This window comes from Cyprinus carpio, chromosome A18 (assembly GCF_018340385.1).
Source record: "Cyprinus carpio isolate SPL01 chromosome A18, ASM1834038v1, whole genome shotgun sequence".
NCBI classification, from domain to species: Eukaryota; Metazoa; Chordata; class Actinopteri; order Cypriniformes; family Cyprinidae; genus Cyprinus; species Cyprinus carpio.
The window spans coordinates 7263951-7287019 of record NC_056589.1 but is presented as its reverse complement, the minus strand read 5'-3'; the positions used below and the strand labels follow the sequence as shown (position 1 = coordinate 7287019).

At 37.2% G+C, this 23069-nt stretch overlaps 1 pseudogene; it reads right to left on the bottom strand.

Moving 5' to 3' along the window:
- Positions 1-4144: 4144 nt before the first annotated feature.
- Positions 4145-7837, bottom strand: LOC109086841 (annotated as a pseudogene).
- Between the last annotated feature and the right edge of the window lie 15232 nt (positions 7838-23069).

The following is a 23069-nucleotide window of genomic DNA, read 5'->3' as shown; positions in this document are numbered from 1 at the left end:
ACATTTCTTCCCCAATTCTCTAGTAAAGCACCAAGCTTTTTGACACATTTTTTGATACTCTTGACATGACGCTAATATATTATTTGTTGTTGTTGTGGTATGTTTCCTTTTATTTACTTATTGAGTATTTTTGAGTAACAGAAGTTGTATATGAATTGGTTTGTGTCTAAAGAAGCCGTCAGGCCCACACAGAGATTTTACAGAATTCTGCTGTCACTCACAAATTGTGCATATTCATCATTGTATATTTGTTTATGAAATAGTTTGGATAATTTGATTAGGGTTCCAGAGTTTAGTACTTTATAGGTTAACACGTTTTAAGTTTTAGTAGAGCAGATTTATAGATATTTAGAAAGCTCTGCAGATTCCACTTGGGCAAGATTGTTTAATAACCTTAGAGTTCTTCTTTGTGACTGATTTTTTTCTTTCTGTTTGTACACAGCAATGATCTTAAGTCCAAATAAGGAGGGATGTACAGGAGGGATGTTCTGAGCTGTGTGTGTGTGTGTGTGTGTGTGTGTGTGTGTGTGTGTGTTTGATGGCCTGTGGAAGCGATGAATGGCATGCTATGACATGATCGATATTTGATCGATATCTGCCCCACGTAGCAGCACAAGAAGTACAGTATGTGATGCAATTCTAATGCATTTTAAGAATGATTGTGTAAGCTATATTCTGACATAAAGTGATATCAACAGAAGATGAAAGTGTGTGTCTAAGTGTATGATACTTTCAGTGTTTCCACGCAGAATGTTTGCTGAAGACAGAATCACCGCAAACGTTACACTATTACACTACATGCAGATGCAAATAAAAAGCTTCATTAAAAGGCCTTTGGTTTGTTTGTACATACATTTAATGCCACATTTGTTGAAAATGAATACACTTGGTCCTGCTATGATCCTGCTTGGTCCTTTTCTGAACAGAGATGGAGTTTTCAGGTTCACATGACTTTTTTTTTCCTACCTGAAGAGCTCATCAGTTGTTGTGGTCTTAGATAAAAGACACATTAACACTTTGCATGTAACTCACATTAATTGTCTAAAGCGGTCTTATCTGCATTAACAGTTACTTAACATGATGAATCTATTGAAATTCTAAAGATTAGACTTTTGCAAGGACCTGTGATGTGAAAAATTATCACTATGGAGAGAGAATGGCAATTTTTTTTAATTTAAAAATATCTTTTGTCTTGAAAAAGACGAACAGCTTGTCTTGTACAGCGTCTCAACTGCTCTTCACATCTTTTTTTCTTCAAACACAGTTTGGAACTGAAATCCTGTGAACTGTTTCCAAGGCAACCCTCAGAATATAACAACAGGCAGATTTAGTTATAAAGCTTTGTTTATATGTCTTAAGCATGCGCTTTCAAGTATTTTTATGTACAGTGCATCAACCATACCCTGGTCTCCCCATATTATAAATCATGCAGGAGGAAGTAATGCAAACCTGCAGGACAACATTAAGTCAGGCAATTGTGAAAGGAAACACAAGTCACTGAATCATGCTGAATGAAAATGGTATTAAATTAGTTTGGTGAATACCTCAAATTATCTTCAAAAAGATATGTTGTCAAATGGTCATCTGGTCTATGTATCTTATCTCAGTAACTATAACAGTAGCAGTGTTGGCTTCACACACAACAACTGTAATAAATAACACATCAATTCCACGCTGAATTTACAATCTTTGTTCACAATTATTGTTCTGAAGTCCAATTTCATTGCAGGTTTAATTTGGTTTTATTTGTGTTTTTTTTTTTATTTTTTTATTGTATGTTTTTTAGACGTGATTTCCCATCCACTTACTTTATAAGAGTGATAGACTGCAACGGTTTGAGTTAAAAATCTTGGTTTGTGTTCTACTGAAGAAACAATGTCACCTACTACATCTTGGATGCCCTGGGGCTAAGCAGATAAACATCAAATTTTTATTTTTGGGTGAACTATCCCTTTAAATCTTAAACCTTACATTTATTTACCTTACCAATAGTCTGTTTTTTTGATTTATTTATTATCAGATTAAATGTCATTAGTTAAATAAAGTAGGCTTTTTTGTGTGAGTGTAGTGCAAGGACAGAGAGAGGAAAACTGAGAGAGAGCAAAAGTAAGAAGAACCTGGTGAGAAAGTGGACAGATACTGAAGATTGTTAAAGACAGTGGAAAAAACAGGCAGAGGGGAAAACCAATTCAGTCTGCAGTATAATTTTTACATGCATTTTATGGATGCTATTTGTTTTCCCCCCCATATTAAATGCTTTTCAGACATACACTTACAACATAAGTACTTTTTAAACAGTATAATTGTAACAAATAATTACAGAAATAATTATGTATTGTTGTAAAGTAAAATTAATAACACCTTTGCAAGGCACTGTCTGGATGTCACTTTATACTGTAAAAGTATATAAATATACCATTTTAAATGTTATTGTTGGAGATCCTTGATTTGCAGTTAGAGCACCCCATTATTGCATAATTCAACTGTAGCACATTTGTCAGCAAAACATTAAACGATTAGTTCATCCAAAATTTAAATTGTCATCATTACTCATGTTGTTCAAAACCTGTATGTGTTTCTTTCTTCTATTGAACTAAAAAAATGATATTTTGAGGAATGTTTGTAATCAGCCAGTTGACAGTATTTGACATCCATAGGAAAAAAAAAATACTATGGAAGGCAGTTGCTACTTTCACCGCTGGTAAATGGTTTTGGTTACCGGCATTCTTCAAAATATACATACTCACCCTCATAGGGTTTAATTCTATAAACTAGGATTTAAGATTATTAAAATTGTTTATGCCAAATTTCTATGTAGTATGCATAGTTATTTACCTTTTTGAAATTAGACATCTGTTCTTGAAATAGGCTTGTCCATTAACTGTCATATATATATATATATATATATATATATATATATATATATATATATATATATATATATATATATTGATATTTTCAGTTTTTCATATTTTTTTATTTTGTCATTATGAGGTATGGAGTGTAGATTAATGAGAGAAAAGATGAATTTAAACAGTTGTAGTATCAGGCTGCAACATAAACAAATTTGAAAAATGTTTAGGGGTCTGAAAACTCTCTATATGCACTGCACACACACACACACACACACACACACCACACACACACACACACACACAAATATATACACACACATATACATGTATTCACACTTGGTGAATGTATGTATGTATACACAGACACAAACACACACACAATATATAATTTATGTATTTCTGTTTATATACATCTAGGCCTTTTTATTGTCCAGATTACTGTTCTGTTCAACCCCTAAATAAAAATATTCACTATTTCTAAACTAACTAAATAAAATAAATTATATTTGCTGAGACACAGGCAGCTGGAAAAAGTCTAGCTATTAAAGGAACATTAAAAAAAAAAAAAAAACATGAAAGCATAATGACAGTGCAATAACCTATGAACAGCTGATTATGTGAATAGCTGATTATGTTATGTAAGAGAGAGCACATTCATAAATAGTAAAAGAATGTTTTTTCGGTTTATTCAAACAATTATTTTAGTTTTTTGCAGCACTTGACAAAGACTTCCATCTCTGTGATGAGGGTATTTTCTTGTATTTGAGTTCGTTGCTTACAGGGGACAGGGAGGTTTTTGTCAGGACTACACAGGGTGAAACCAACGCTGTCAGGACATACAAACACAGTGAAACAATGTTCACTTTTTAGGTTGATTTACTCTTGGTTAGTTATGCGGTTAGGGTTAGCTTTCGTTAAAGGATATAGTTCACCCAAAAATTAAAATTGATTCCAATTTTCGTAGGTGTTTAAAAGATAGTTCCAGTGGATGACGTAGGGCGTATACATACGGTAAGCTCCGGTGAGAATATGCTAGTCTTGTGAGAACCAAGTTTTGTTTACAGCAGCGGAAAACTCGGTCTCCTCTTGGGCTTCAAAATCTCAACCCCCATTCATTGCCATTATAAAGCTCGGAAGAGCTAGGACATTTTTAAATATAACTCAGAATGTATTCGTCTGAAAGAAGAAAGTCATATACACCTAGGATGGCTTGAGGGTGAGTAAATCATTGAGTAATGTTATTTTTGGGTGAACTATCCATTTAAATAGTTAAACATATATTCCTGCTTTCATGATATATCAGTGGCTTGTTCATCTGTTGAAACATAAGGGGTGAACATGATTAATCTCACCTGTTTTAAGCTTCCTTTTACAACAATCAGTTGTCCAAGTGCCCATGCAGGCACCAGAAGAATGGAGGACAGGGCCATTAGCCAGCCTAGTGCATACGCCCAGTCCGGGTACACATACCGCGGTTAAAGTGAGGGGTTTGTACTTCACAAGAGAACAGACAAAAGACACCTGAGAATGGACAGAACAGAAGGAGAAAGTTGTAAAGAATAGATGAGAAAGAAAAAGGAGAATGAGATCAGACAAATGTGAGAAATAGTTTTAACCACGCATGTAAGCCTACAACTAAATAATGATTGTTAAGACATTTGTAGGCTTTTTGACAAATGTAAAAAAAATCTGTGAAGATCAAACAGATGAATGAATGCAGAGACACTCACCACAGATACAAGAGGAGTCAGGTATTTCCAGCACAGCATAAATATGTAATTGGGTCGTGAGTTGGTCATATCTTCAATGACATCAAACATTCTCTCAGCCCCTGTGGTGTAGGGAAGAATTTAGCATCATTTTTTTTTATAGTAAAAATAATTAAAAAGTATAAATGGTAAAATTCATGATTTTGCTTCATTTGATCAGTTTAAAAAACCTGACAAGAATGTTCTGTTGCTCATTTATTGTTAGAAGTAAATGCAGAGTCATAGGTGCTACACAGCTTTGACAGACTTCACAACATGGTGTTTAGAATAATAGTATATATCTTCTTTTCTCCTAATTACAGTACCTCAACATGACAAGGCAGGCTAAGTTTTTTTATTACAGAAAGGTGTCATTGACATATAAGTGTGGGCAGTCCTGTTTTGAATGAATCTGGCTGACATCAGAAGGTTTTTTGGCAGCTTAGTTTTTTTATAAAGGTTTTTGAAACTAGAAAGGAAGTTGTGGCTACCAATATACGACTAACATTATGGGGAATAAGGAGTAGTACCAATATACTTATGCGTTCATATTACAATTCCTTTATCTTTTAACAATTCCTTGCTTCTTTTACATTACTTTTATCTCAATAACATCGGGGAAAATGCTATTCTTTATTTAAAGGTCAGTTTTTGTAGCTTCTTTGCTACTTACCAAAGACCCAACCCATGGCCAGCGACTCAAACACACAGAGGAAAAGAAGACAGGCTCCACTGCAGGCATAGTAGTCAAACAACTGGAATACATACATCCCCCCCTGCAGGTCACAATACAACATTACAACTCAAGCAGAACAAATGTGTTGAATTCAACAAAAAGGCTATGTTTGGAATGTATACTGCCTTCTATTCTCAAAAGTAGTAGCTTGTAACAGCATTTATACAGCATACAAACAAGTTATACAATGTTGTTTTATATATGTAAGCTTAAGTTTGAATCTTTTTTGAAAGGCAGCTCATATTTTTACTTTCAATTAAATAAGGAAACTTTATTTGTTATATCTCATTTTATACATTTCAGTGTCTTTCTTTCCTCACACCACAGACCTCTGTAACCATGACAAGTTGGCTGAAGAAGCAAAAAGACAGAAAAGCAGGAGGAATATTTCTCGACGTCCAGCTTTTGCGTAGCACCATGGGGTACAGGTCCATCACTGATGTCATGAAAACTTCCATCGCAACAAACTTTTTAAGGAGTGCAGCAGAACAAAAGTGCATTAGAATAGTGAAACACGTGAGTGAGGTTTGAGGTTTTTGAGTTTTAGCTCAAGCTCACCTGTGTATCTAGCCCAAGCAAAATAATCATAATGAAAGAAACAAGCAGCCCACAGTTGCGGACAAGGCATCATAGCAACTGCCTGTGGATAAGCTATGAATGCTAGTCCTGGACCTGAAAGAAAGAAAATCATTTGTTTAGTATTTTAGTTTTCTAAAGCTTTTCCTTTTTTAAAAGAAATGTTGCAGTACCTGATTCTGCCACCTCGTCAATGGGGACACCCTGTTTTTTGAGCCATGAAGCCCAAGACTGAGAACACAGCAAAACCTGCTACCACACTGGTACCACTGTTCAGAAGGCAAAGCCATAAGCTGTCCCTGATAAAGAAAACATAAATTATACAATATATACATACATATGTATATGTGGGTGCAAAAATCACTGTGGCCTGTGCCTATATTATTTTCTAAATAGAAGAGAAAAGAGAAGGGGCCAAACACCGAACTCTGTGGTACCCCAGTGGTTAGTTAATGTGAATGACATTCCTATGCGCGCCCAAATATAGGCTGAAGATCAACCTTTGAAATAGATACCAAAAACAAAGATACTGGAAATAATACAATAATACTGAACTAACCTGTAGCAGTTGTTGTTGTATTTATTGTAGCTGCCTAATACAGTAAGAGAGGCTGTAAACCCAAAGCATAGGAGAAAAAGATCTGAGCTCCTGCTTCCATCCAAACCTAAATGCATAAAAAACGAGTAAGTACTTGGGGAAGGCTCAAGAAATTGTAATTTGTTAATGCTATTTTGATAACAGCAAATTTTGTATTGAAATTTTCTTTTGCTACTTACAGAGAAAATATACTTTTTATTGAGTTGCAAATGCAGTTTTTAAATAGACTTTGTGAAACAACACAACAACAACAAAAAAACATTTATTTATACTATCACCTTGTATAGGGGTTATTAAGTCACATGCCAGAACGGGCAGATGATGGGGTTACCTGTGGGTCAAAGAGACGGGCTGGTTCAGGGTACAGGTAAAACACAATCCCCTGTAGAGCTCCAGAAGAGTCAACCCACGAATCAGCAACACAAGCAGCATCACATAAGGAAATGTAGCTGTGAAATACACCACCTACAGGCACAGTAAGAAAGAGCCAAAATGATGCATCCGTCCCCTCAAAAATGTCTTACTGGTTTCATATCAAGCAAAATACTGTATAAACATTCAGAACACAAATAGTGACAAATTGAAACATAATTTCTTGTTTCAAAGCTGTCAGTGCGGAAGACACAGACCAAACAATCAAAGTGTGAACATGTGAATTTGATGTAAAAATATTTAAGCACAGTATTAGACTAGATAATCTTGCTCACCTTGCCTGTGGATTTTGACTCCTTTCCAAATGCAGAAATAACAATATGATCCACATTGCAATAAGAACACAGCAGAATCTCCCAGTTGATCTTCCCCATCTCCTCAATACCTCCAGAGAGAGACAGCACTCTGTTTCTATAAAATTTGATAAGAGAGAACAACAAACTTTTTTTTTATTATATATGTATGTGTGTGTATCTATGTTTTTGGAAATGCTAATGCATAATGTTCTTGCAAGGATTGATTTCATTGTAATATAATTTATGCTTATGTATTTAACCTCCAGAACTCAGTAACCGAAGAAGTTGAATTAATCAGCATTGTCCGGTTGAGGGTCAGATTGTTTGCAGCAAGATTCACACAGTCATCTAAGACAGAGATGACAAAAAAAAAAAAAAGTTTGCAAACCACTGGTCCAGCATATTCGCACACTGTATGATATTCATAGATAGTAGCACTTTCTGTGAGTTTTGTTTTAAATGTTCACCTGTGTTCCAGGTGTTGTCACAGCTGGCCCATGGCAGTTGGGAGCTAAAAGAGAAGATGAGGTAGAAAAGCGCCCAGGCCAGAATGATGATGTAATACATGCAGCTGTACAAAATAATCAGTTGTCCTCCATACCAATCCCTGACAAAAGCAAACATACATTGATCAGCAGGGACATTCAACTATTTGCACAGAGACCCATGAGAATGGCTTCAATGCAAAGTTTCATTTTGCCACCAGGACACAAATAGTGTGCCAAATTTCACTAACTTTTACCATACAGTTCTAGGGGCTGATATGGGATTTCTATACAGATGATATTGTCACAATTGATACACTGTCTCACATTTACTTTAGAAAATGCAAGTAGTGTACCCTTACAATAATTGCAGATAAAAAATGCATTAATTAATTTGTTTAAATCTTTTGACTCACCCTCAGCCAGTGGACAAAGCCGACGCCAACAAGTAATGCCCCCTTCCTGTGTGTACTGTCCCATAGCCGTCTCTAGCAGAAACAGAGGCACCCCATCAGGTAGTACCCACACAAACACCAGGTAGGGTAATCAGGAACGCCCCTGAGAACACACACCGTGCAATAATACATTATTAAAATGCCACAGAAACCTAAAGTATAGTATTCAGTCCCTTATACCATAATGAAATCTCCAAGAAACAAACATTTGTGTCTTTATTTTGCTTCATACCTCCGCCGTTTCTTGTAGCAAAGGTAAGGAAATCTCCACACATTACGCCAGAACCAATCACACAATCCCTGCCAGCAGCTAAAATAAACTCTGTGTTTTACTCCCCAGTATCCTCTCTCCTCTGTTTGTCCTTTGATTTTTTGTCATATCTTCACACCGTTTTGACAAGGTTGCTCTGATCCTGCTGTCCAGACTGCTATAGTTTCACAGTGAGTTTGTTGTTAAATCCTTGCTCAGCTGAAATGACAAAAAGCGCTTATATAAAAATGTATCAAGCTATTTCATTGACTGATCCTCTCCAGCTGAAATGACAACCAAAGTACGAACAGGGAATGGGGCAGGTCTAAAGCAGATGCAGATCAGGTTATATGATATAATATTTTTAGTTTCAAACATGCATGTGTAAAACCTACAGCCTCCAGTCTTGGAGTATGAGGCTCTATCAAATGCTAAAGTCACAGGTTCGGTTCCTAGGAAATGCATCAGCTGTTACAATATAAAAAGTCACTTTAGTATATTTAATTACAAAAAGCTCACTGAAGCAAAGACTGTGGGGTAGATAACACGGAATGAAGGTATAAATGTCTTTTTGTCTAGGTTCCACAGAATATGACTGAATGAGTAGTAAATACTTTCTGTTAATACCTTTATTGATTTTTCTTTAAAAATAGATCTGTTATTTAAATTTGGAAAATATAAATATATAATAGTATACTGTAATAAATAGATCATTATGCAGCCCTTCTGTTCACTGCTATTAGTAACATGATTATTTGTCATTTATAAGAAGTTTCAGATTTGAAATTCAACTGGCATCAACAAGTTTTCTGGGATTTTTTTCAAACAGCATGCTAAAAATATGCTTCGTATTTATCTTCTGCTTATTTTAACCTGAAAAGTTAAGGCCTGCTTGAGCGTTAGTGAATGTTTGCACCTTTTGTTAAAGTTGGCATGAGTCCACCTCTATGCATGATATCCTCCACATTTAGCCTCAGTGCCCACTGCATCTTATGATGCAGGCCACAGTGTTGCAATGGAAATTTACGAGAAAAGGGGATCTCATATAATCAATAAAAGGTTTCAAATAACTTAAAGATGTTAGAAAAACTCAAGACAATTGTGCTGGACCTGTACGATTTTTTTTTCTTCTGATGAACAATGGAAAAAAGCATTAGCGGAGTCATATGAGCTGATCTAGGTAACCCCACACATTAAGAAAAATGAAGCCTTTGTGTTTTTAATTGGAGAATGAATTTGTCAAGACTTTTCTTGGTCTAGATGGAACTGAATGGCCTTTGTCTCCTATGGGCTGCATCAAAGCGGCGCAAATGATAACTGGTGGTAGTTTGTGTATTTTTATTACTTAATAATATGTTTGCTAAAAGTAAATGAGAAAAAATTGTGGTTAGATCATTTTTTGTAAAAGACACAGTAAACACCTCCTAGGGTCAAAAATGACCCTGCCATCAGCTCGTTTAGACTCCCTTTATCGCGGCACTCCCTCGCACAGCCTCATTGTCTCGGTACTTAACACGAGTTTGCATTACTGAAACTAAGCCTGATGCGGGCTACCTTGCTACTTACCTGTGTTTTACTCCAGCCCTTAGAGTGCTCCTTTGCTCCATTTGCTCGGTGTGTTCTCCACTGCTTGCGTCACTCCTCTGGATATCACCTGCAAGAGACAACACATCGTTACCATCAGACTAAGAAGACACTGAAATCCTTACATCGTGCATATTCTGTCAACCTTCCTGATCATTGCTTCTCATTACCACCCCCCGTCTGTCAATAAAGACTGCTGTTTTGGCATACTTACCTCTTTTGTTTCTGGCCCTGCTTGCTGGACAGTAGTTGGAAGCTGAAGCAATTGTCAGACATGTTCATTTAAAGCAATTTTGATGATCATTTTTAAATGGTATTTCATAAACTTCCACACATGCCAAGCAATAGATGTACAAATGCCCACAATAGTGAGACAAATTAGGCTACCGGCAGTGCAGTTTTGCAGCAATTCTACCATGGGGGGTCACACTAGTTAGTAATGGATTTCTGAGACCTTCTATTTGTGAGTATGAACACATTCGTCATGTGAATTGACCAATAAGTACTTAAAACTTTTTGTGCTACTGTTGTGCTTTTTTAGATATATAACAAATTCTAACCCTGTTCAAGTATAAGTTAATAATTTTAAGGGATGTACAGAGCAAGGTTCTTATTCACCAAGGAAAATATTAACTAGATTTCCAGGTGGTCGACAATTATACTGAAAAAGTTCACAGAAGGTGCTCTATCAGTGAAAAGGTTGAGATCTAGTATCAAATTACAAAATGAATTATTTAAATATATTTGTACAAAAAATTCACTTACACAACAACATACAATCATAATCATAATAATAAAAAATAACTAAAATTATCAGTGCCCGGCAAACTTGACTGTGGAAACTGTGGCGTTACACTTATGCCACAATTGTGTGAGCACAAGATTATATGTTGTGTACGGAAAAGGCATTTTGCACACATATGAACTGGGTTTTGTTGAGAAATGGTGGTACTGTTTTAAGTATAAAAAGCACACACACACACACACACACACACACACACACACACACACACAAATTGAGTGAACGAAAATTATTTTTGCAATTCAAAAACGTTTATCTGAATGTGTACAGACAGATTGCTCCTTTGAAGGTAAACAGATTCCCCAGAGTTTAGCCTCGGCCAAATTCAGTTAAAGACAGGATAACATGACCGGAAGATTGCAGACTTCTGAAGCAGCAAACAGGGTATACACAAATACTGGGATTGATAGAATACACAAAAAGTAATCGTCCATCAATTTTCCAAATCCTTGTCCTATGTAGCTTGCAGGGATGCTGGATGCCGGACAGATGTGTAGGAACCACTAACTCAATTTGAACAAATCAGGTAAAATGGTTGAATGTGTCACACCCACACCAGTCTCTTCCTCAAAAACGTCTTCCTTGCTCCAGCTCTTCTGTGTTCTGAATACCTGTTTCTTTGTGAAGGACTGTGTTAAGGCAAGAACTGCCACTCCACTCATCTTTGTGTCTGAGCTCATCTTCTGACAACACTCATGTCTAGCTATAAGAGGGTAGTGTAGTTCTACTTTGCATCTCACTCAAGCAGCCCACAGTGATGGTCAGCTAATATTCGCTAAGGATAAGCTGTCAGGGACGGTATAAATCAAATTACCCACCCGTGGGTCGGGGGACTTGTGTAGTTAATCAAGCTTGATGTCGCTGCATTCTGCAGCGCATGTCGGAAGCGGGGCGCCTTAAGTGTCCATGCGTTCGATGGGAACGGTCAGACTCGGATTATCAGCCCAGACCGGCCCACTCTTTTTTTCCCTATAATACGCAAACACAATGCTTATTCGCAACTCAGGTTCCCACCAATGCACTCAATGTCGAAAGCATAGGTGCATGGCAGCACCTTAGAGCTCAGATACAGGCTCTCTACTCGACAATCCAAGGTAACGACGCCATCTGCCCCAATGCTTCAGAGGCATAGTGTCTCTTACTGTGTCGGAAGGTTACTGGATTATTTCGTCAGTTAAGATTGGAGTGAGTGAAATTCATACCTTCTCTGAATGCACGCCTGTGTTTTTAAGAATTAAGGAGAAGAAAGCTCCGCTATTTCAACTTATTTTCCAAACCCCTCATTTACGCCAAAATTTTCTGCCGCCTTTCCTTTATTACCAGGCCCTTGGTGCTAGAACTATTTCCATTCACCTCCGCGGCAAACAATTCAATGGAATCAAGCTCAGACTGCATCTAATCTGTCCAGTCAGGGCACTGAGGAAGATACTTTCCTTGCACAGCACAGATGAGACATGCCGATCAGCTGTTGTTTCTGTTATGGAGACTCTGTGCAGAGGCCGATGTTGTGTCCAAGCAGGGGGGAGGCTGGCAAAATGGGTGGTCAGAGCGTTATAGAGCTAAGACCTATCCTATCCCTAGTCCTATCACGGGCGAGGGATGCCTCCTCCAAATGGAGTGGTGGCGCCCAGTCTACAAGAGGTCCGTACCTGCCCATGGGCATTGTTTAGAGGGGCCCTCTCTGAGGTTGTGTGTCATCATCCTGACATTTAGCCAAATTCTATCGTCTAATGATAATCCGTCTCATCAACTGTCCTGCAAAACAGCGAACAACATGATCTGGTGAACCCGCTGAGTTACCTGTAAATGAACGAAACGAATACATGCATTCTGTTTAGCATAATTGGTTTTCGCTATGAGTTATATTGCCGCCCCCGCCTTGGGTTATTTTCCTCCCTCCTGACCTTGTCTGTACCAGTTGAGCCATACTGTGGCGTGTTACTTACTTGTAATGAAACTAGAATGAAGGGTTACTGGGTACCATTCTGTGGATGAAGTCAACATGCGCTTCGGTTGGTCATCGGCGGGAGCACTTGCCACTAGTCACAGCAAACGTGAACTCTCCGTGCCCAAAGCGACACGTGTACATTCAATAGACCGTGGATTGCAAGCCGGGGCATGGTTTGAGATTTGATGATACCGGCTCGGCCAGCTCTCGTGGCCTTAACGAGGCTGACCCATACTGTGGCGTGTTGACTTAATCACAGAAACATAGGTTTGAACCGTTAACGACCCCTCGTATTGTCTACTTACCTTCTGGAGTATTACCTTACCCAAGTCTCTTCTGTGTTTTGATCCTATTAAGTTCCTCTTTTTTTTGCAGCTCCAGTGGTTTTGTTGTGTTTGTTTGTTTTGTTTTGGTGTTTTGCCGTGCTTTTCATGATACAAAAATCATTGCGGGGCAAAAGCAGCGTTAATACTCCAGACAAAAATGTAGTTTCTATTTTACAAGGAAAGTAATTGGCTCACATTATTGTAGTGGTAGACTTAGGGGTGCGAGGGGTAGTGGGATAGTGATCAAGTGGAGTTTGATGTCCCTGTGGCCAGAAATGTACGACATTCATGCAGTGTAGTTATGAAGGCCAGGGTATTCGAACAACATACGTGAAAAACAACAGGTTCCAATAGTAAAACTGTAAATTAAATCTCATATAGTTAGGGTGTGCAAGGCCCAGGAGTTAGAGAAAGACATTATAGCAAAATTGGTAGTTGTTTGTATGCCTGTTTGCAGTGTTGAAAAGAGGCATCAATCTGAGGGCCTCTGGACAAAATGGGTTGGCATCATCTCTCCTCAGTGTTCAGTGTCATCATACAGCAGGGTCTTCATAGGGTTGGCCCCCAACGTTACACGTGTTTATTCCCCTTTGTATACAGTTCACAGTGTTCATTTTCCATTGTGAAATTTCTCGACTTTGATGAACAGGTCAGGAGGGCTCATTGAGGGGCAAATGTGGGGTGCCACATCAATAATAAAGTAACACCTGTATAAAGAAATTTGACAATTGTGGTCTTGGCCACGAAGAGCGTGTAAGAAAGTGTGGCAAGTCAGTAACCGCAATAGGTAGTCGTACTAGTTTACAAATATATGTACTAGGGTAAAAGTGCTCTTTTTCGGCAACGAGGGTGATCCCACCCCTTTTACTAATGATAATAAATAAAAGTTAGGTTAATATATGTATTTAACTGCCACATTGATTAAAGCTCAAAACTGTACACCCATAGTTACTTGTCAATTATATTATCTTTTATACATGTACATCTACCTAAATTGCCAACTCCAAACAACCAATACACAAACACAAATGCCAGTCAATGTGCTTCTCAGTGTGGCAACATTTCTGACCTCCAAAATGTTGGTTTACGGCAAACAGTATATACTGAGATGGCATGTACCCAGTGTTTAATTATGTCTACTTAAGACATCTTATTTGGCTTTACAATGATTGATGAAACAAATATTTGATTGAAGCTCTAGGAATCAGCAAGAATTAGAAAAGTAAAGTGAAGAAAACATAAAAAAGTAACATGTTGTTTGGCCAACCCCATAATGGAAATGTAATATTGACATACTTTATTTTTGCCCTATATTGCCCGTTGTTACCTATCAAGTCGCATATTTCTAATCCTCAAAGTAAAAGATTGTGTCCCTATGTATATATGTTAATAATATAGATGATGATTTGTTATGTAGCAACCACATATGTGCCGAGTAGACCTCCCCCCTCTCTGTCTAAATGCAAGATAAAGTTGACTTGTGAGAGTGCTCGCCATTCTGATGACAAAGTGGTGTCCCCGGCTCGGTGTGGATGTCGCTGGGATAGTTGGAAATATGTATTCTGGACACATAGCCCGTTTGTGTCCAAAGAAAGAAACTAGCAATTAACCAGATTGTCACTGAAACTGATTGGAAGAAGCAGGTGCCTACGATTTTGAGTACAATCCTCCATCTTGGACATGGAAGTTTCCAATAAGGATCGTTTAAGGGTCACCTATTTATGCCCCTTTTTACGAGAATTATAAAATTGGTATTGGGTGTTCGCCAGAATGTGTTCTGTGAAGTATTCCATCAGCCCCAAATACCCAACTCAGATCATTTATTATAATCAGCTGGAAACTGTATTTTTATTTTTTGGGGTGTGTCTACAAAAAAATAAGAGTGACTACGCGCTAAAAAGAGGATATTTTAGGGTGTAAGAATATCACTTTATACGAGATGAACTGCAAATGAAGCTGCATATTCCCGCCCAGATGAGGGCGTTGCCTAGGACCTAGGTGCGCTGATCTGACATTGCACACGTATCTACAGCAATAAACAGCTGTACGAACGCAAGCAGGACATGTGACGAGCCGAGAGAAGCCGGTGTTTAGCAATACATAATGGGAAGTCACAATGCACTGACAATGCAATCGGCCAGCACAAGTGTTTCACACCGTAGAGATGCTTGTACGTGCCTTGCGCTGACGGCTGTCAATCGGGATGCGCGGATCAATTGACCGAACAGAGACGAGATCGAATCCGCACTATGAAACAGCGCAACACTAATCTCATCAAGCGCGGCAACGATCAATTAAAAAGTGTTCACCAACACTGCCAACAAAACACATTTATGTCCAAACAACCATGTAAAGTGGATTTTTTGAATAAAAGGTGTCATTTAAGGAGAGTCTAAGTCTTGGTACGTTGGACAAACATGTTTTGGAGCTGTTGTCAGGCAAAGAACTTGTGCTTTTGCTGCATTGTTTGGGCTGTTTTGTATTGCTTAGGCTGGCACACTGTTGCTAACTGACCAACTGACTTGGCTTTACTGACTTTGGCTATTAACATCCTATCTAGGTCTGAATAGTCGCTGGTCCGAAAGCGTTCCCCTCAACATCTGAACCCAAACCGAAAATTCTTTGCTGGTTTGTCGCTCCTATGGTTTTGCTCAGTACCACCTCTTGTCCCATTATACAAAAATGTCTGCTCTATCACTGTTTGGTTTGGTTGCTCCCCCTTTCCATCTGAACACACCTCGCTGACACCAACAATATCCACCTGCATAATTGTCGCTAGGTCAATAATATTTGGGCAAAATAGGCCACTTTGATATAAGGTCCATACCATTCCATGGCTCCAATTTTATGTATTGCTTTTTTTACCGAGGAGATGATTGTTTTCGGACTGCAGTGGAATAGTTGGTCAGTTTGTTTCCAGAAAACAGAATACAAAATCAAAACCAAGACCTTGCTTATGTGACTGAAGTCAGTCTGCTGTTTCTATAGCGTCTTGATTTTTTTTTTTTATCATGACAGGTTGCTTGCCTGACACAAAACGCCCCCCTCCACCCCCTTATTTTTTGCATCCAGGTTTTTTTTTACCGGCACATGGCGGAGTTATAGGCAACAACAGCCCACATACGAGGTCAAAGAATCGGTAACAATTACTATTAACAAGACACCCCCCCTGGACAAAATATGTAAATTTGCTTTCTTTGGCGGTGATAAATAGTGCAAAGTTATTAACAATATTACATACATACAAGTTTTAAACTCATTTAACAAGCATTTTAGAGATTTGTTGTAAGCCTTTTTTAAAACCCATTCGTTTGTAATGACTGTTGTCATTACTGTAATTAGGCTGGCTACCGCATCGTCTGTGCTTGTTGTGTATAGCCAAGGTTCCCTTACAGCTAAGCGACGTAAGCTGTCAACACGTAGAGGTCAAAGTGGCAGCTGGTGAAAGGCATGGCCATGTGTCATTCTGGTTGTGTAATGACACGAGGACAGTGTTCTGTGGAGAACAAAGGTCAAAAGGATCTAGAAGGGAATCTCACTGACGGTTCTTGTCGTGCTAGGTCATAACAGTAAAATCAAAAAGTGGTTCTTGTCAGCTAGGAATGAGTCTAGTACAGGGTTGGGATTTACGTAATGGTCATGCTGGGCAACTCTTTGGACCATTAATCTTGGTTCTAGACCAAACTGACAATCTCCTTCCTGATTTGGGATTATCATTAAGTGTTTTTTGTGTTAATGTAGCAAAGCTGTTCAAAGCTGCTAGTTTGTTGGTTAGGCTTTTACTTCAGGCTGGCTGGCATTAGGGATCTGATTTACGATCGTCCATATTGTCTTAGAGCTCTTTGTGGAATTCGGCTCATCGTGTTTCAACAATGTTCTGATTAGGGATATGCCGGTATCAAATTTTCCTGTTGCGATTAATTGATAATGTTTTGTCACGGTATGCGGTATTTTCACAGTATTGAAATTAAGTTTCAAAAAAGTGGTCATAATACAGTAAAACAGGTTAAATAACTTTTTTCTTATAACAAAAATAACTGAACATTTAAATACAATAAAAGCAATACAAAAAAATACAAAAAAAAAATTTTAAAGTTAAAAGTTTTACGATTAAAGTGTAAAAGAACTTTAAAGACCCATAGGTATCACTTACAATAAGACCTCATTAGTTAACCTTAGCTTAATGCATCAAACATTCACAATGAGCAATAGCTACATTTGCTACAGAAGTTACTAATATTTGTTAAAAAACGTAAGTCTTAGCTCATGTTAGCTCATTAAATAACAAAGTTGCAACTTTCGATTTTAACAATGTGTTATTAAATATTGGGAATACCTAAGATTAATGAATGTTCAGAAGAATTTTTCATTGGCAAGTTTGTTAACTAATGAAGCCCTAATGTAATGTGTTAATGAACAATAAAGAATCAAAACACTTTCAAACAATATTTAGGGCATGTTGTAGTCCAGATTAAAATGGAAAAATTTATGGAAAATATAAATTATTTTATATTATTTAAATGTTTAGAAAGTAGCAGCTGCTTTTATTTATGGGTTTTCCAGGGTAAGGGCTGCATTTTTTTTTGCAGTTAGCACCATCTGCTGTCCAGAGAGTTGAATGTGCTTTCATTCAGCGCATCTCACACGTGTTCCTCCATGTGCTTTTCATGCGTGCTTGTTTACATCAGAGCTCGGCACGGGTCTTTAAAGCAGAATCCAGCGTGTTGTGCATTTGACCAGTTGATGGGTACGAGTATTTTAAAAATGCAATTTCCAAATTCTGAATAATTTGTAATATATAATTATTCTCGTATTTATAAGTGCCCACGATAACAATATCGAGTGCACATTCATTACCGCAATATATCGCATTACCGAACATCGGCATGTCTAGTTCTGATCGAATCGTATATCGTAGTCTGCTATGATATATGTAATTCTCTGTTTTCTCTCTCATATACAGTTTGTAATACTGCCCTTCATTCATTGTGTAAATTGTACTATGTTCATCTGTACTCCGCCCCAATGCAGCACCACTATGCAAATTAGCCACACCAGGTGGGCCTCAGGTTAAATACCCTTTCCCAAGTAAGTTGTTTCCAATAATGAAATGTTAAAAATCATAGTAAAATTGGACAGCCTTAAGGCTGGGGAACAAACACATTCTTTTATAACAAAATGCTTTCTTTGGAAGGTGTATTTATGCAAAATGCATCATCTGGCAATACTAAGGAAACAACAAAGGTACTGCATCTAGGTTCCAACACATCATTTAGGGTCACAAAATTCAGGTAGGGGGGGTTGCAGGGAGCGCCCCTCAGGCGAGTCGTGGTCCCTTGTCGGGTAGAGGGGGTCTCCGGGAGTGCCCCTACTAACTGAAATATTTTAAGTAGATACAGTATAATATAAAATAAGTATAAAAAAATACAACACAGTTAGGGGGGGGCCCTATAATAAAGTACGTCTAGTTATTCAAATCTAAGGCAATGGTTTTAAGGATACTTGTCAATAATATGCTCTTGAAAAGACACTGGGTTTATTCCATTTTTAAGTTTTTCGAAGGGTCTCTTCGTCATTTATCATATATAGTCATTCCCTATATAAGGAAGGCTACTCCAACATTTGTTCATAATGGGCTTCCTTGGCCAGCATCTAACAACAGGATGACTTAATGGCTTTATGTCTGAAGGAGCAGAAGGCAAAATCACAATGGGTAAAGGCTTGCCTTGAAAGTGCCTAAAAAAAACCCCCCCAAAAAAAAAAACCTTGTTTTATTCCCCAGCCGAAAAAGATCACCAAAATAATTTTATACTTCATATGCAGTTAGGTGACACCTGTTTTGTTAATTTTCTACATAATATAAGGTGACATTTAAAGCTTGATGCACTATGTAAACTGCATTTCTCATAAATGGTAATGGTAAATCAATATCATACCTAATGTTTTACTCCAAGGTTTCTGAAGATCATATAAACATATAACATTCATATAAACATGATGTAAAATTTAGATATAAAGTTTTGAGTCTCTGCACTACAAAGAAAAAAAATTCTCCAGAAAATGGTTCATCATTCCTAGCACTAACATAAATCCTAACTGTAAATATTTATAGAAATCTATTTGTGCAATATGACAATGAGACATGCTCTCATCAAATGTCATGAATCCCCTTATGAAGAAGAGATCATATATATGATTTATACCAGTTGTGTATTGAGAAGAAACTAATGGTCCCCATTTTAGGACATGGACCAGAATGTCCTACAAACGAGGAGAGAATAGTTAAGGGTGTTTATACTGAAGACCAACTTTATTAGGTCAATGTTTGCCGGAGAGTGGGAATATATGAGAAAAAATTCCTCCACTTAAGAAGGAAACTGGAACCTTTTAATCTAAGATATTTACTACAAGACAGAAGAAGGAGGTACGAGTGTAAACCCAACCCATAAGCATTCTCGCTTGTACTGCCGCCCCTCGCTTGTAAGATTATCGGCCCATCCAACCCTTACCTGTTGGTTCTTGTTAGAATAGAACATAGCTCAAATTTTTAGGCTGCCTGTCTGCATCAATAAACTTAGATATCGGTTAATTTATTACTTTAAGGATCATATTGAAAGACAAGCTGAAAGAAAAAGAAATAAAAAGGCAGGTATAAAAATATACGGAGTAGGGTCGATAATTCTAATTAAAATTTATCCTCGAAAAATGATGGCCGAAAACAACATTTTAGTGTATTATAGAGCTTTAGGGTTTGCATACAACAAGCCAATCCTTGTACGAGAAGTTTGTCAACAGACAGATTCGACCCCACTCCACTCTTCAAATGCTTTCTCTGGATCAGTTGACACTTAAAAGGCATGAATCAGAAGTTTTTTCCAAAGGTAGTCATATAATATGAAATAAAACGTTGAGTATTCTCAGTAAGGATTGTTGGCCATTTAATAAAGCCTGTCTGATCAGCCATTAAGGCTACTGGAATAAACTGAATTCTAATAGTTTTTGCTAAAATTTTAACCTTTATAATGCACATTTAATACGCGGTCTGGCCCTCTACGCACGAACCCAGCAAGACCTGCACATGTTTTGTAAATCAAAAGAAGAAGTAGGTAGAGTGGCCAGGGAGTTTGTACGGGGAGAGATAAGAGAAAAAAAAAAAAAAAACAAAAAACAAAAACAAAAAACAAAAAAAAAAGTTAAAAAAAACAAAAAACAAAAACAAAACACACAGACATCCTGGAGTCGGTGGATGGCAATTTAAATCACCCGACCACACCGTTGTATAATGAAGTGAAAAATCACTTACGTCCCGCATGAGCAAGAAAACATTTAACGTCCGAAAATAGGGCTTTGTGATGATAGCTTATGTGTGCGATTCAAGTGCAGTGTAGTTAAGGGAATTAAATAATCCCAGGCCGAGTGAGGTTTTTTGTCTCAATAAAACAAGTTATATCATATAGATAAGAGGGATACCACACGAGCAGGGCGAGCAGGTATTACATGATTGCTGTTTTGTGCAACTGCGTGATTTGATACAACAGTTAAATAAATAATTTAAAATCGGGTGTAGAGTTTAACACCACATATTGTGTTTTGTCGAAGAATCTATTGCAATAAAGAGATCTTTGACCACCACCTGCTGGTAGTTTTTAGTTTTATTGTTAGCGTAGCATTCCATCTTATGTAAGAAAAAAAACAACACAAACATTAAAAGGAGGACAGTTTCACCACTAAAAATAACTAAAATTCTGTCATCATTTATTCATCCTCATCTTGTTTCAACCTGAAAGTGACTGAGGACTACTTTCTTTTGCACAACATAAAATACGTTTTTTTGGAAGGGCGTGGTGGTCTCTAAGCTGTTTTGTTCCCAAGTGACATTCATTGTAGAAAGAAAGAAAAAAAAATACTACACCGTTTCTCAAATTATTTTTCTTTTATGTTCCATACTTTTATGTTGAGCCGCTGTAGCCTCAACAAATTTTTTAAACACCATAATAGTTTTAAAATGATCCTTTTGGGGGTATTTTTTACAACCAGACGTTAGTTCTGATTTAGAATTTATTAGATTAATTCATCGTTGCGCAACACCCTCGTAATTTATTAGATTTGAAGATTTTCTTAATCGACTGACCAACCCTAATAATGATACTATGTACTCAAACATAACACAAAGTACTGGCAAAGCGTAAACCAGACGCGTGGGAAAGTACCGGACTTGAGACTGGACCGCACGGTTAACTGTCAGTTGACATCGCTTGGTTTGCTTGTGATACTTTCTACTGTTTTAAAAAAGTAGTTATTCTAAAATCTGTAATGTTACTTTTTACTTAAGTAGTATTTTGTTTGAAGTATTTGTACTTCGCTACATTTTAACAAACACATTAATTACTGCAGTAAAAAAAATAAAAAAAATAAAAAAATCGCTTGCAGTAAACAATATGGATCAGGAGGGCAAACTTCAAATCTAAAACTTAAAAATCACAAGACAGATGCAGGACAGACCAAAACATGCGGTAGTGGTGCAGACACCGCTGAAAACTAACCCCGTCATATTCTGAAGGGTGAAATCTCGAAGGAAATTGAAGTGAAACCCCTGGCCATATTTATGCTTTATTATGCAGTGTAAGCTGTGGCATACCTAGGGAGACCAAAACTAGCCGCTTGTAAACTCTAGACATCAACCATTCGCAAAGCATGTAGAGGTAAGCTAAATAATTGGCTCGTTGCATTGGTGGTCAAAATGAGCTTGACATTTTAGCAAGAGGTTTGCATTAGCCAAAAGACAAGATGGCGTGGGAGTGGTGCGAATATTATATCGTCTGCGATAAGTATCCTAATTGTTGTTTTCAATGATGTGCGCGTGCATTTATAGTGCGATAATTCTTTTCACTGTATGGATTCAGTCTTGTAAATGCATTTAGAATGATCACAAAAATTGAGAGATATAGGGGCAGAAAATCTACATTTTTTATATCATTTCATATAAATAAATCTTTTCCTCCAAAAATCATCATGAATTTACTGTACACACACACACAAATACACACCACACTAATTTCACACACACACACATTATATATATCATATATTGTATATATATTTTATTATATATATATACTAGAATTATATAAGTAGTTAGCTCTGTATATGGCATATATATATACTAGAAATATATCTATGTTCTCGTTTTTACACAACAGGTCAGTAAACAAACTTAATTAAGAGACTGCATTTTTAGACACCATATTGCCTACTATTTTGCTCTATTTCTACAACAAAAAAAATCAGCTTTCCAAACACAGCTACTAAAAGCACAGTTTTGCGTCTCTGAGCAACATGACAACATGAACATGAATGGTGTTTATTCCTGAATGAATCAACCCGTTTAAATGATTGGTTCAATCGCAATGACTCACTTATTAACAGTGACTTGCTGACACAATACTGGCCATTTTAATTTCAATTTAGATTTTTTTTTTTTATATAGAATTATTTCTTATAATTTCAAATGAGCATTCAACATTTTAGGTCTTGCATATCAAAACATTATTCATGCATTTGTAACTGCAGGTTAAATGCATTCTTGTCCTGCACTAAACTGTTTAAATAAATCTAAATGCCACTTTCCAATGAAGCTTCTGAATTTCCTCTGCATTGAAAAGATGAGTTTGTTTGAATACTGATTTGGCTTGGTAACATCCCAAATGTCTTATTATTCTAAATAACTGATTCTTTAATTAAAAACAACTAGTCTGAGATTAATAGGCCCTATCCCAGGGTGTCAAACTCAGTTCCTGGAGGGCCGTAGCCCTGCAGAGTTTAGTTCTAAACCTTGCCCAGCACACATATCATGTAGTTTTTCAAATAAGCCTAAATTATTACGGATTAGCTAGATCAGGTGTGTTTAATCAAGGTTATATCTTGTTTAAACTGTGCAGGACTGTGGCCCTCCAGGAACTGAGTTTGACACCCTTGGCC